This window comes from Gorilla gorilla, chromosome 18 (assembly GCF_029281585.2).
Source record: "Gorilla gorilla gorilla isolate KB3781 chromosome 18, NHGRI_mGorGor1-v2.1_pri, whole genome shotgun sequence".
In the NCBI taxonomy this organism is placed as follows: Eukaryota; Metazoa; Chordata; class Mammalia; order Primates; family Hominidae; genus Gorilla; species Gorilla gorilla.
Window position 1 is genome coordinate 18,962,568 of NC_073242.2, and position 11,157 is coordinate 18,973,724.

Genomic DNA, 11,157 nt, shown 5'->3' on the forward strand with positions numbered 1-11,157 from the left:
CTTCTAGAAAGGGCCTGTACAATCCCATCCACCCACCTACATCTTACCTATCTTCAAACAATAGCCCAAGTTTTGCCTTGTCCAGGAAGTCTCTCTCACTGCCCAAGCCTGGAGTCTGCAAAGGGCTGGAGGAAATTTCTCCCGTTTCCTGCAGTCAAAATATACCTCTATTTGGCCATATTGTTTCCTTGATTTCCCTATTAGACAGAAAATTCTAATTCTAATGATGCCAGTGCCATTCATGAAATTCTTACAGTGTACCAGGCAAGATGCCACCCAATTTACATTAACCCTCTCATTTACTTCTCACAACAATCCTATATAATGAGCCTTATGCTTATCTCCATTTACAAATGAGGAAACTGAGGTTCAGAGAGGTTAAGTAACTTGCCCAAGGGCATACAGTCAATAAATAGAAGCACTGGAATTGGATCCAACTCTGACTCCGGAAACTATGCACAGAACCACTAAGTCTTGGCTTCCACAATGACCCTCAGGAAGATATACATTTTACACGGTGACCCAGTACACACCCACATGTGCACCAATGCACACACACAACAAAAACAAAATTTCACAAAACAACACTTACCATATCTATTCTAATTATTATTTTTTGAATAACACATTTTTATGTGTTATTGGTGAAATGCACATAACATAAAGTTTATCATCTTAACCATTTTTAAGTTTACAGTGGTATTAAGCACATTCATATTGTTTTGCAACTATTATCATAATCCTTCTCCAGACCAGATCTCTATCTCTCTCCTCTTTCTCTGTTATAAAATAGTTATAAAATGTTACATCAAATATATATAAACACATATACATCATATATATATATATAGAGAGAGAGAGAGAGAGAGAGAGATGAGGTCTTTCTGTGTTGTCCGGGCTGGTCTTGAACTCCTGGCCTCAGGCAATTCTCCCACCTCAAATTACAGGCATGAGCCACCACACTAAACCTCCAGATATTTTTTCATCTTGCAAAACTAAAGCTCTTTGTTCACTAAACAATAACTCTCTATTCCCTCCCACCTCAACCTTCTCCTCACCCAACCAGCATTCTACTTTCTCTCTATGAATTTGACTACTCTGGGTACCTCATATAAGTAGAATCACACAGTATTTGTCTTTTTGTGACTGGCTAGTTCATAGCCACCTTGCTGTCTTCTGGTTACTATTTGCTTTGAATATCTTTTTCATCCTTTCACTTTCACCCTATTTGTATCCCTAGATCTAAAGTATCTTGTAGACAGCATATAGTTGGATGGTGTTTTTTTAAGCGATTCATTCTGCCAATCTCTGTTTTTAGATTGGATAATTTAATCCATTTAAATTTAAAGTAATTACTGAGGGACTCAGTTTTTGTCATTTTGCTATTTGCTTTCTATATGCCTTAAGCTTTTTTGTCCCTCATTTCCTGTGCTCCTGTCTTCTTTTGTGTTTATTTGATATTTTTGTAGTGACATGTTTTAATTCCCTTCTCATTTCCTTTTATGTATAAATGTATATTCCACTATTTTCCTTGTAGTTACCATGGGGATTACATTTAACATCCTAATATTATAACACTCTGATCTGAATTTAAACCAGCATGACTTCAATAACATACAAAAATTCTGCTTCTGTCAGCTCTGTCCCCACCCCTGTTTAGTTATTCATGTTGCAAAGTTGCGTCTTTATACATTGTGTATCCAAAACCAAAAACTAATAATCTCTTATGCATTAATCTTTTAAATAGTGTAGAAAACAAAATGTACACTAATACGAACCAAAGTTACTATAATACAATCTTTTATAATTGCCCATGTATTTATTTTTATTAAAATATTTATTTCCTCATATAGCTTTGAATTACTGTCTAGTGTTCTTCCATTTCAACCTGCAGGACTTCTTTTAGCATTTCTTGCAGGGCAGGTCTAGTGGTAATGAACTTCCTCAGTTCATTTTTGTTTATTTGGGGATGTCTTAATTTCTCTTTTACTTTGGGAGGACAGTTTTGCCAGATACTGAATTCTTGGTTCACAGTTTTTTTTTCCGGTACTTTGACTATATCAGTCCACTGCCTTCTTGCCCTCAAAGTTTCTAATGAGAAATCTGCTGATAATCTTATTGAGGATCCCTTATATGTGACAAGTTGCTTCTCTCTTGATATTTTCAAGATTTTTTTCTTTATCTTTGGCTTTCAACAGTTTTATTATAATGTGTTTTGGTAGGAGTCTCTTTGAGTTCATCCTATCGGAGTTTATTGAACTTCTTGGATGTTTATGTCTTTCATTATTTGGGGAAATTTTCAGCCATTAGTTCTTTTTTTTTCCCAGTGATTATTCCCTTTATTTTTACATAATGTAAATGTAGCTAGCAGGTTTAAAAAAAAAACTTTTACTAGAAGCTGATATATATCTCTTAACATCACTACCTATTTAATTTTTTTTTTTTTTTTTTTTTTGAGACAGGGTCTCTTGCTCTGTCACCCAGGCTGGAGTGGCAGTGTTGCAATCTCGGCTCACTGCAACCTCCGCCCCCCAGGCCCAAGCAACTCTCTGGCCTCAGCCCCCCAAGCAACTGGGACCACAGGTGCGTGACACCACACCTGGCTAATTTCAGCCATTATTTCTAAAACAAAAAACAAACAAAAAAATCTCCCTGCCCCTTTCTCTCTCTTTTCTTGTGGGACCCCCCCCAGGTTGAGGAGAGCAAAAGAAAAGAAAAGAAAAGGGCCCTTTAAATCCCCTGGAAGTTGCTTCAGCCAGAGGGGGAGGAGCTTGCAATAGCATAGGGAGGTAGGCAACAATGGCTACCCACCATGTGTCCGCACCTTCATAATCAGGAGCAGCAATCACAATCAGAACACAGATCCCCAATTTTTTAAAGACAAAGCTCCTTTTGTTCACCCTGGCTCCCTTGCAACCTGCAAGCTGCTATAGGAACATGTGGACAGTTCCCTGCCACCATGCTGAGGATAGGTAACTGTTCTCTTGCTACCAGCTGAAATTGACTGAAATTAACCACAATTTACCATCCAAGCCTTCTCTTGGAAGTTGCAATCCTTCAAATAGATGCCAGTGTTATAAAATAGTTACATCAAATATAAATATATATATATATTATATATATATATATATATATAGAGAGAGAGAGAGAGAGAGAGAGATTGAGAGAGAGAGAGAGAGACAGAGAGAGAGACAGGAGAGAGAGAGAGAGCGTGGGCCGGTCTCAAACTCCTGAGCTCAAGTGATTCACCCACCTCGGCCTCTAAAAGTGCTGGCATTGCAGGTGTGAGCCATTGTGCTCAGCCAAAAACAGTTACATCAAATAGATTCTGCCAGTGCAATTGTTATTTAGGTAGGGAGACGGATTCCTGATGCTTCCTGCTCTGCCATCTTCCCAGAATCCTCCTCTAATTATTTTTAAATCCACTAAGTCCACTAAATTTATTTCCCAACCCACTAATGGTTTGCAACCTGCAGCCTGAAAAATTACTGGACTAAACTATGCCAAATTGTCAGCACTTAAACATTTTCTAAGCACCTACTATGAGTCAGCTGTGAAATCTGGCTGATGGTCTCAAGAGAAATGAGACAGGGCCCCTGGCTTCAGAGATTTTGCATTCTAGGACAGGAGTGTGGAAGAGACAGAGAAAGAGATGACTCGTCATTTGAGCATCTATGATATACCAAACTCTTTGCCAGGCACTTACGCATCTGATGTCACTGGTTTTCAGAACAATTCTATGAATTAGGTCAGTGTTCCTCAAACTCTTATGTGCATAAGAGTCACCTGGGGATCTTGTGAAAATGCAGATTCTTGTTCAGCAGGTCTGGAGCAGGGCCTGAGAGCCTGCATTTCTAAGAAGTTCCCAGGTGATCCCTATGCTGCTGGTCTAGGGAACACATTTTGAGTGACTAGGAGTCATGTGTTTTAAGACTTGTTTTTGTAATCCAGGTGCAGTGACACTCACCTGTAGTCCCAGCTACTCAGGAGGCTGAAGCAGGAGCATCACTTGAGCCCAGAAGTTTGAGTCGAGCCTAGGCAACATAGAGAGACCTCATCTCTTTAAAAAAAAAAAAAGTTTTTAATAAGAAAATAAAAATAAAACTATTTATTGACTCATTCCTATATAACAGGCACCATACTCTGCACTCAGAATGTAATAATGAAGCCACAACTTGAACGCAGAGCTCTCTGATTTCAAACTTATGCTCATACCCAAAGAAGTGGGAACAATTGTTCTCAATACACAGGACTGGAAACAATAGGAGATGGCGCTGGGAGGGAGGGTAGAGACCAGGTCAGGACCAGTCTCCAGGGCCAGGCTGGGAGACTGGTGGGCACTTTAGCTGTCATGGAGGGCATGATTTGATGCAGTCTGACTGGTGGTCAGGGTAAGCTGATGCTGCCCCTCTGAGTTCTTTACGGCCAAAAAGCCTATGAGTCACAAGGCAAGTCGCTTCCAATACATGCCCCATGAGGCAGCACTTTCCGCAGTAGCCTTGAACTATTCGCTCTGTAGCTTCCAAATGAGTCTTTGGAGGCAGGTTTGCCAAATAGCACAGCAGGTCCAACCCACCAAAGCCTCCATAGCCTGTGATCTGTCAGTCTCAGATTCTTGCCCCTCAGCAAGACACTTGGCTTAACAATCAAAGCCACCGTGGCTCTGAAATGCTCAAATATTTATTCCACTCACTGTTTGCAATTTGCTTTGTGTGATTTCTAAAGCTGGAGTGCTTCCAACCACAAGGAACAGCTTGGCAAGACCACTGCTGACTGCAAAGAGACTCAGTGCCCTTCAACAGATACAAATGAGCACCAACCTTGTTCCATTTCCTGCAATAGGCATTAGGAGCATGGGGAGATTTGGAAATGTGATACAGAGGCCCCAATGTCATTATATGGGCTGTGTGTCCCTCTCTGCTCAGAAGTGGCTCAGAGAAAATCCAAATGGCCAGTAACCATGGCCAGCTCCATGATAAGATACAGGGAACCAAAATATCAGCAGGATGCCATGATTCTTCCTTCAGAAATGTAAAAGATAGAAAACATTTGGTGTTGGAGGTGTTGTAGTGAAATAGACACCTTCATATACTGTTATTGGGAAGGCTGATTTGAGAAACTTTGGAAGCAATTTGGGAGTTTTTGTTGGGAGTCTGGACATGTTCAATGGTTTCTGACCCAATAATTTTACTTCCAAGAGCCTATCACTAAAGAGACAAACAGAGGACTTGATGTAAGAATTGAGAGCTCTGTGTTCTGGGCACACGTGCCTTGGAACTCTTACGGCAAGTTGTGAAGGAATCAGTAGCTTGTGCGTAGTTCTCCACAGGGTATGGGACAGATCTAAAGAAATGTGCTTCAAGATACAGGTCATAAAGACCTTCCTGATAAAACAGGTTGCAGTAAAGAAGCTGGCAAAAACCAAGATAGTGACGAGAGTGACCTCTGGTCATCCTCACTGCTACACCCCCACCAGTGCCACGACAGTTGACAAATGTCACGGCAACATCAGGAAGTTACCATACAAGGTCTAAAAAGGGGAGGAACCCTCAGTTCTGGGAGTTGCCCACCCCTTTCCCAGAAAACTCATTAATAATCTACCCCTTATTTAGCATATAATCAAGAAATAATCATAAACATGGGTAACCAGCCCTCAGGGCTGCTCTGCCTATGGAGCAGCCATTCTCTTATTCCTTTACTTTCTTAATAAACTTGCTTTCACTTTAAAAACAGAAAGGAAGGAAGGAAGGAATGAAGGAAGGAAGGGGAAAGAAGAAAGGAAGGAAGGAAGGAAAGAAAGAAAGAAAGAAAGATGTGCTTGCAACCTGTTTGATGATCCTTCTTGCTGTCTCTCTCTTTCTTTTTTTTTTTCTTACTGAGATGGGGCTTCACTGTGTTGCCCAGACCGGTCTTGAACTCCTGGCCTTAAGCAATCTTCTCTCTTCAGCATCCCAAAGTGCTGGGATTATAGGCCTGAGCCACCGTGCAAGGCCTCTGATCCTACTCTTGTGGCTGCCAGGCTGTTACAGCTCTAAAAACACTAGATTATATTCAGCCTCCTTCCTTGAGGGGCTCACAATCCAGTAGGGAAGAAACATGTTTACATAAAAATAACAGACTTGAGGTTGGGTGCTGTGAGGGAGGGACAGTACCAGGAACCAATCCTTACCAAGAGCCCACTTTGTGCTGGGTACCTCATTTGTGTTATCTCAGCTAAGCCCCATTCTTCTGGCCACTGTGGTTGTTTCAAGGGGAGGCACATGACTCCCCTGGTCCAATCAAATGGTTCTCTGAGATTTTACCAGGAGAGAGTAATATTTCTTCCCTCTAATACCAAGCTGTCTTCCCTCTAGAATACCTAGCTGAGCTGATTGATGGCAGCTTGGTATGGCCTAAGGACTCCTTCTTCATTGAGGCCAAAGCACAGAGAGGAGCTCAGCCAAAAGACAGAGATTCTTGACATTGTTGTTTGAGTCCCTGGGCCCACCGCTGAGATTCCTAATTACATGAACCAATAAACTTCACTTACTGCTGGCTTGTTTTGGATTTCTGTCACTTGCAATAGAAAAAATCTAGATGGAAACAAATACAAACATGGCAGGCAATGTGAACATGTGTCTCTTCTTGCTACTTTAAGTGCCCTTCCTTAATGCCCACGATGGCAAAGCCCTTTCCTCCATGGACTCCTCCTAACAAACTGGCAGACATTATTAACTCCCCTTTCCACAGTGGAGGAAACAGTTTGAGAGGCTAAGAACTTTTCCAGCATCACCCAACCGTTCAGTGGCTGAGCAGGGATTTGAATTCAGATCTGCCTTACACCAAAGCCCACGACTTAGCTGCTACCCTATACCATGGGAGGACCTGGGTTCCTCCCACCCTAGAAAGAGTGATTGTACCTGGTAGTTCTTTGGGTTCTGATCATTCTTTTGGGTTTCCTGTGGGACTGGGAACACTGTAGGGATTTAGTAAATAAGGCAATGACTCATTTTCACAATAGCAAAACTCTTGCAAATATAGAAAGACAGACCACTCCATTCTGCCGCTTTCTAGCTATGTGATCTTGGATAAGTTGTGTTGTCTGGGCCTCAGCTTCTTCATCTGTAAAATGGTAATAAAAACAGTGCCTACCACATAATGATTTTGTAAAGATGGAACGAGGCCCAGTATGGTGGCTCACACTGGTAATCCCAGTGTTTTGGTAGACCAAGGTGGGAGGATCCCTTGAGGCCAAGAGTTTGAGGCCAGCCTGGGCAACAAAACAAGACCCTATCTCTACAAAAAATAAAAATAAAAAAAATTAGTTGGGTGTAGTGGCGTGAGCCTGTAGTCCCAGCTACTCAGGAGGCTGAGGTGGGAGGATCACTCAAGCCCAGGAGGTCCAGGCTGCAGTTAGCCATGACTGCACCACTGTACTCCAGCCTGGACAACAGAGCTAGACCCTGTCTCAAACAATAATAACTAAAAAGGATGGAACAAAATGCATGTAATGTTCTTGTCATAGAGATAGCATTTGATTAATGTTTGCTATTATTATTCTTATTGACAAATGTCTGAATTCCAGTAGGATTCTAGAAATTATGAAGCAGACAGCATCATTGGAAAAAAAAAATGTGCTGCTGCCCATAGCAACTACTATGAGACCATCACACCACTGACTGTAGAGGGGTGATTGTGAAGAAGGCAGCCACACTCACCAGCTGGGGCTGATGTGATGGCCTCTTGGCCAATGAGATGGGACCAGCACTCTTGTCTGACGTCTCATTGGTAACCTTCATTAGAGGAGCTTCCTGGGCTGGGTAAGTAACTTTTGCTTAAACTAGCTGGGCAGAACCCCAAAATGAGTGTTCTTTTTGCCTTGGAATAAGTTGAGAAAGGGTACAGGCAGCAGGAAGGAAGACAAGATTTGGAGTAGAGAAAAAAGAAACAAATACTCTATATTAGTGTATAAGCTAAGCTGCTATAACAAAGAGATCTCAAAATAGAATGGCTGTGGGGTTTTTAAAGTTTATTTCTTGCTTTTATTTTTGTCTTGTTTTGTTTTTTTAAGAGACAGGGACTTGCTCTGTCACCCAGGCTGGAGTGCAGTGGTACAATCATGGTTCACTGCAGCCTTGAACTCCTGGGCTCAAGCAATTCCTCCCCCTTAGCCTCCCAAGTAGCTGGGACTAGAGGTGCATGCCACCACACCCAGCTAATTTTATTAATTTATTTGGGATGGGGTCTTGCTATGTTGCCCAGGCTGGTCTTGAACCCCTGGCTTCAAGCGATCCTCCCACCTAGGCTGTTTCTTGCTTTTGTAAGAGTTCAGAAGTGAGCAGTCCAGGCCGACGAGGCAACTCTGAGCCACACAGTCCTTCAGGGGTGAAATTTTCTTCCAATTTGTTTCATGTAATAGATGTGGCCCCACCCTATCCATCACTCACCTATGGGAAAGAGAAAAAGAAAAGTAGCAAGGCAAGAAACTTCCTTTTAAGCAAGTGATGCAGATGCTTGCTGACATCATTTCTGCTCATATTCCATCAGTGAGAACTTATTCCCATGGCCGCACCTCACTGCAGGAGAGACTGGGAAATACAGCCTCAAGCTGGCAAATCTGTGCCCAGTGAGACTCCATTATTATGGAGACAGTGGAGAACAGGTACTGGGGGACAATAAATGGTCTTGTGCTGCTGGAAATCATCCTGTGTTACCTCTCTATGTTACAGATGAGAAAAATGAAGCCCAGAGATGTAAAGACACTTGTTCAAGAGTACACAGCTTCTAGGAGGAAGCACTGGATTAGAACTGGGTTTCCTGACTCCCTATCCTTTGCAGCCCACAACTTTGGAAAGCACAGGTCTCAAAGACCAAGACAGGAGCCAGAAGGGGTGGATGGAGTCATGCTCCATGGTCTTAATTGGCTAGCCCACCCTTGCCCTTCCCTCCTTGTCTCTTCTACCAGCCTGTGAGCTCCAGGAGGGCAGGAATAGTCCTTAATCATTTCTCAATCCCCAGTGTCCAGGGTTAGCACTCACTAAGTGTTGTTGGTGAATAACTGCATCATACATGGATGAAAGGATCACCCAGGGATGACCTTGACATCACAAATAAGGAAGGTAAGCTTGACCAGTTAGGAAAAGAATCTTCCATATACCCTATCCCCCTGCTTGGGTGGGTGAGGTGACCTTGCCAGGGACTCCTCCAGCACTCTGTGTGGATCCTGTATTTCATCACACTTCATTGTCTTGGTTTCCATGCACACTGGCCTCCCCACTAGAGTGAGAACAGAGGAGCTGTCTTATTAACAAAAGGCAGCCCAGCATAGCAGCTGAGAGGCCAGACTCTGATAACTAACTGCCTGGGTTCAAAGCCTGGCTGTGCTATTGACTAGCTAGGTGGCCTTAAGCAAGCTACTCCAGCTCCTTGAAGAACAGCTTATCTATAAAAATAGAAAAATAATAATAATAACTTTTTTGTCTTTAGCCAGGTGTAGTGGCATGCACTGGTAGTCCCAGCTACTCGGGAGGCTGAGGCAGGAGGATCACATGAGCCCAGGAGTTCAAGGTTATAGTGAGCCATGATTTTGCCATTTCACTCAAGCCTGGGCAACAGACTGAGAACTGAATTCTAAATAATAATAATCCTGTCTTAGTCAGTTCGGATTTCTATAACACAATACCATAGGCTAGGCTATAACAAAATACCATAGCAACAGACATTTATTTATCTCAGTTCTGGAGGCTGGGAAGTCCAAGATCAAGGTGCCAGCAGACTGGATTCCTGATGAAGCCTTTCTTTCTGACTTGAAGATGGCTGTGTTGTTGCTGTGACCTCATATGGCAGAGAGGAGAGAGAGAGAGAAAGAGAGAGGGAGGGGAGAGAGAGAGAGAGAGAGAAAATGATCACACGCTCTGGTCTCTCATTCTCTTCTTATGAAGACATTAATCTCCTTATAGGAGACCTACTCTCATGACCTCATCTAAACTTAATTACCTCCAAAAGGATCCACCTCCAAATATCATCACCTTAGGGGTTAGGGCTTCAACATATGAATTTGAGAAGGGACTAGAAACATTAATTCCATAACAAGCATCTTCAGGAGGTTTTTAGAAAGCTTAAGTCGAATCTAAAGCACCTAGAACAGTAGCTGGCACACACTTAACACTATGTAGATGTTTGCTGTTATTTTTGGTGTTGGTATCTCCAACTCCAACAGCACAAGTATTTGCTGAATTAATGAATGAAGGTATGAGTGAGTGAGTGAAGTAGAATGAATGAATGAATGGTGTGGGTTACCATGCAAGTAATAAGTCAATGGATGAGTGGGTAGATGGCTGGGTGAATGAATGAAATAAACAAACAAGTGAATACATCAATGAGTAGATGAATGATTAAATGAAAAATATGATTATATAATGGAAGACCTTTTTTCTAAGATATTTTCTCTAGAATTCCCACCCCAGTCTCATGAATTGCCCTTGCTATGTAGGAACAGGACAGCCTGTGAGATCACTGGGGTGACCTCCTTCGCAGAGGACCTCTGGTACTGCTCCAGCCACCAGTGAGCCCACTGCCTCTGGGCACTGCTCAATGCTGCCCTTACCTCGACCCAGACCATCAAGCTTGTCACAGGCTCCCCCCGGGCATCCCAGACATGACATCCAAGACAGTTTCCTGTTACTCTCCATCCTGCTGGAGAGTTCCAATGACCTATGGCATGAATACTCCAGACAAAGTGTTCCAGCCTTCCCCAGAAACCTCAAAAGTCTCTCAGGCACTCCAAGACTTCCAAGGCCAAAAAACTCAAGATATCTTTAAGCAAGACCAAAGACCCCCTCAGGAATCTGGCCAAGAAGCCCCCCAAGAAGGCTAGGCCCAGCACTTTTGAGCCTAGATCTTTCTACTGCCTCGACCTCTGCCCCCTCCCACCAGAGCAGCTACAGGCCCCAGAGCCCCGGTTACCCTTACCAATCTCAGAGACCACAGATGTCTATCTCCCTGAGGATTTCCCAGCTGAGCCCAAGCTCATGGACCAGTCCTGGGTGTCCAGGAAGAGCCTGAAACAATCCAAGAGTCATCTTATGGAGCCACCCACTCCAGTGGCCAAGCACCAAAAGGCAAAGACCCGACATAGGAGCGAGAAGAAACAAAACAAATAAATGCTTGGCATCTCCA

The 11,157-nt window shown here is 43.0% G+C and overlaps 1 long non-coding RNA gene across 1 annotated transcript; it reads left to right on the plus strand.

Moving 5' to 3' along the window:
- Positions 1-7,667: 7,667 nt before the first annotated feature.
- Positions 7,668-11,157, plus strand: LOC109023606 (uncharacterized). Its single transcript, XR_002003028.4, has 3 exons — positions 7,668-7,799; positions 8,709-9,098; positions 10,472-11,157. It is a non-coding gene; the product is annotated as an uncharacterized lncRNA (long non-coding RNA).